Genomic DNA, 5,073 nt, shown 5'->3' with positions numbered 1-5,073 from the left:
AGGCAGAGCCACACCTGAGTTGACACTGTGGAAGCAAATTCCACAACTGATTATTTTATGCATGACCTACTAGTAAAGAGATACACGTGCATTGCCTTGACAATGTTTAAAATTGCAAAGTTGTATTAGTTGATATGAATGTACTTCTAACAGCTGTCTCAATGTTGCCTGTACTGTGTGTAAGAAGAATGTGAATTTGGCAGCCACACCTGGATCAATGTCTCTCTTGAAGCAAAATAAAAGTTTTTGGGGACATTTACAAATAAAATGTGTTAAAAAATGTATAAAGAAAATATTTGGAAGTGCAATAATATGTCCACATTTCACGTATTCTTCTTTCTGAATGTTTTATAGAGAATGCATAGAAAACAATTCAGATGTTGATAATATACCAGTATACTTTCCAGATAAACATGATTGATTTCGACCAACCTATCTTCTCTGACCAATTGTTATGAAAACTGATATTTTATTAGTTTTATTCTTTATTTTGAATGTAGGCATTTTCAAAGCTACTGCAAGATAGTTTACGCCGTTGAAGCCTTTTCACCTTTTGTTGCTCGCTTTCAAATCGTGCTTTTTCTTGAGGAATCTCTACGGATCTCCACCGACTAAACTGCATGAGAAGAACGCTCAAAGAAAGACAGATAAAGCAATATGGACTAGAGGGGGGAATAAACGCCAGAGGAACTCCGTGAGCATCAAACAAGACACATAGAATCTCATGATACAAAACAAAATCAAACACAAAACAAAGGTAACATTTTGGTTGTCACACTACCCTTATAAAAAAGTCTTTTGAGACGCAGGAAAAAATGCCGAAAGCCATGTTTACCTCCGAGATTTCTTCTTGTTTGAAAGGTGCAGATTGCGCTGAATAATAACAGTGTCCTTCTAGGATTCCGCGCACAGCAATCAATCATGACAAAATGTCTCCCGTCATGAAAGCCTTTTGGTAACAAATGTAATTAACCGTTTTCCCTAAACAACTGATTGTTTGATTTCCATAACGCTATTTCAGTAACAACCCAAGTTTAGAAGTATGGCAAGATCTAAGCATGTATGTAGAAAAATATTGTCAGGGGTTTTTCAGCCTTTTGTCTCGGTTTATTTACTAGATAGTCACATTATCTTCATGCAATTTATTTACACTTTAAATCGGGATTCATCTCTATGTGAAGGTTTGCACGTCAAGGTCCTGTTAATAAAAAATAATTGCATCGATAGGTAAACTTTCAATACAGCCAACTCAGGAGTGTACACACACGCATGCTAACACATAATGACGCACACACAATTTATTGTTCCAGTGTGACCTGCATAATTATTTTCAGAAGTTTACATTACTATACTGAAGCACAGCATTTTCTGAATTCCTTTTTCACTGCGTAACTCACAAATATTACAGAAGATACATTTGATTTACCTCTTACACAATTCACTGCAATTATTATGTTAAATTACTACAATTTTAACACAAAAGGGGGCAGGATTTGTTCTCTAGTTCAAGGTAATGGCATCACATATTAAATATGCTCATACTTACATGAGCATTTAAGACATCTGCAGATGGTAAAGGATTATAAACAGAAAATAGAAAATGAATATCTGGGCAGGAGCGGGCTCCTCCATTATGGTGGAGGAGCGTCGTCCCATTGAAAAATAAAACGATTATAAAACCAGATTATTATCATTTTATTTTTCTTATTGAGCCAATTGCAAGCCTTAGGGCAGGGGCGGGGCCATCCTAGTGGAGCATCACTCAGCAGCAAGGAGGTGGAGAGTTGTGCACTGTAAGTGCATATGTCGGTTTGACCGGCTGTCTTAGGACGGCCAAACTGTTAGGCGCAGTTCCATTTCTCCCGCCAAGCTGTATTGCACAGCTGGGTGGAGAAATGGCAAGGGCTCCCTGTGCCTGAGTGTGCGGCAAGTCAGCCCGCTCAGGCCAATCACGGCGCTGCTCTCATGCTGGTATTGCCAGCATGAGAGCAGCGCCATGATTGGCCCCTTGGAGCCTCTGCAGTGTAGTATGGTTGCAAAATAAACCCCCTAGAATTTGCCAGTTATGGCTTAATAAACTAACCATAAATCGTGCCCCTTTCATGCACTGCTCATGACTTCACATATCACATTGCTCATGATATATTGCATGACACTATCAAGGGTATCATTGATGACATTTCAAATGGGATGATCAATTTTTCCAACTGCAGTTCATTATGCAAGGGAATATTTGTGAAATAGGGGTAGCACTGTGTGAGTTTGAGGACCACCTTAAAAGGCTCACCAATACATAGTAAAGATGCACTGTGATCAACTTTTGTTTTGGAATGAAGAGAGTATAGTGCAACACACCTTGTCAATGAAGATGATAGAGGCAATAACAACGAGGCCAAGGCATTCACAGTATTCAACTACAACACCAAAGCCTATGAGGCCCATACCATACAGAAACTTTAATATGAGTCCTCCTGGCAATATCTATGTACCTTCGCATGTCACAATAAAGTCAGACATTTGAACTTGCTCCCTAGATCAACAACACATTCAATAATGTTCTTTGAAATTGTATGCATTAAATAACAATATAGTTGTGTGTATATTAGAAAAGTTTATTCTAGACACTCCTTGGGATTGGGCAAAAGGAAAAATATAGTGAAATTATCACATGGTAAAGGTAAACTCAAAAGCGGATTGGCAAATTATAAAAACACACTGAGAACAACATGGACAAAGTACATTTTAAATAGAGTATAACATTAGAAAAACATAAATTCAACCTAATGGTTGCAACACATAGCTAGAGAGTCCTAAACGAATGTCAAATGTTTAAAATGAAAACCAATAGTCCAAATATTAATCAGAGCCACTCCTCTTAACCCAAATGCAGTATCAAAATAGAGTTTCTTGGTTGGGCACAAAGGTTCCTGGCTATCATCTGGGTCACTCTTAAAAACCACAACATTGATATTATCATTTAAGATAGACATGTGGCTGGAAGTGGCAGGAAAGGCCAGCAGCATAGAAATTCAATACACAGGTATATGGGGGAAAACAATTTAGAGAGATGAACTGGGAGAACTGAGCAGCAAGTGGGGAGGTAGATTAAATGTAATGTCCATTACCAAGGAGGTCAGGAGGGAATATAATTCCTTTAGATGGTCAGATAGTGACTCTCAGAAGGACTTAACCTTTTGAAGTTAAGTGAGTCATTCTCTAGACATGTCCCTACTGACTTCTGATGCTTGGTTCCTGCTCCTTGCTGGTGGTAGAGAGTTGTTGTTCCCATCTTGCAGTCAAGGACCTTGTCGAAACTTTGCCCGCTCCTGCTCTGGTATTGGTTGGCTAGTTAAGTTTGCTATAAAGTAGTTAAGATCAAATAACGAAATGATAAGTGCTTATATTCGTTATTTCATGTATCTACAAATACTATTAAAATATTACACCATTAACTATGAGAAATATTGATATTGAGAAGCTTTGCCATGCTAACGTGGAAGGTAACTTTACATTTGTGTCACTGGTAAGGTTATGTTCATTCATTTTTAACATTTTCAGCCATGACTCTAAAAAATGTAAGCCATGCCTTCTAAGCAGGATGTCATTTGTGTAATTGAGAAATGCTGACAGCTTTGTGGCATGGCAGACAATACCAGACAATTCTACTGAGGCAACAGCCCTCCCAGCATGCAGACTACCATGTACATGATTTAGAATAGAATGTGATTTTGAGTTTTGTTTGTATATTTAAATGAAAATGTGCAACTAAAAATAGTAGAAGCTAAAACATGTTTTCAACGTTGGTTGGAGTATGAAAAACCCATTGCTTGTGGGCTAGTGAGCAGAAGTTATTCAATGGCAGTCTTCTATACACTTATTTTGGCCACAAAAAATACGATGTGTGTCAACGTTCAAACTTTGGTTAATGGTGGGATATACAACGAATATAATTAGGTCATAATACATTTGAATGAAACTAAATTAATATTATGTTTAATCTTTTGAACAAAAAGAAACATGAAACAATAAAAAAAAAACATACCCATTGATTTAAGAGAACACCATATGGTACAGCCAACATTGGCATAATATAAAGGCATTAAACAAGAGATATGACAGGACAACACGTTTAAAACAGATAAAATAACAGATACATATATCACTTCCATGCTTTCTACTGCTCAAATATTTCAGCTGAGCTGAGAGGATTGGTAAGACAGCTTTAAGGAAAGTTGCGGTGGTGTCAGTCAGGGATGGGAGAACAAGAAAAACACATCCTGGGCCTTAAGGAATGGCCAGAACAGAAGTTCCTCCCTAAACCACTCCATACCTCTTTGGATGTGGACACGCTGTGCATTGCAACATGTGCCAATCTCCCAGAAAATCCAGGCCCATACTGCAGTAGTCGGTGATCTCAGGCCATAGAACAGAGGTCTCAGCCATGCACAGACAGGTCTCAGCCCTTAGTATTGTCTAAACATCATATCCTTCGACAACCCCCACCTCATCCTTTCACTCTCAGAAGAACTAGTAGTTCATGTGAACATTGAGGCAATAAGTGAAATACGCACCTGCAGAATCTGGCAGCCTTTGACACAGTATCTCAACACACCATGATCAGAAGACTACATCACATCAGTATACAAGGAAACAGTGTCAACATTGTTAGGTCCCTAGGACTAAACATCATATCCTTCGCAGACAACCCCCACCTCATCCTTTCACTCTCAGAAGATCCCCCCACAAAAGAACTATCTTCCAGAGGCTCATGACAAGCAATGCCAACTGGATGAACAAAATGGAAGCGCTGATCTTCTGCAACAACACTACCCCTTGGAATGACTCCTGGTGGGTCTCGGAACTTGGACCATTACACAAATCCACGGACCATGTCAGAAACCTCGGCATAATCCTGGACAACAAACTCATGATGAAGTCCAAGATCAATGCAGTCAACTTTGCCTGCTTTTGCACACTTTGCATGTTATGTAAAGTTTTCAGTCAGCTTCCCCTGAACACAAGGTGTGCCATCACTCAGATCCTAATCCCCAGCCGATTAGAATATAGCAATAC

The sequence above is a fragment of the Lissotriton helveticus genome, chromosome 4_1, assembly GCF_964261635.1.
Source record: "Lissotriton helveticus chromosome 4_1, aLisHel1.1, whole genome shotgun sequence".
In the NCBI taxonomy this organism is placed as follows: Eukaryota; Metazoa; Chordata; class Amphibia; order Caudata; family Salamandridae; genus Lissotriton; species Lissotriton helveticus.
This window is presented reverse-complemented; position numbering follows the sequence as displayed.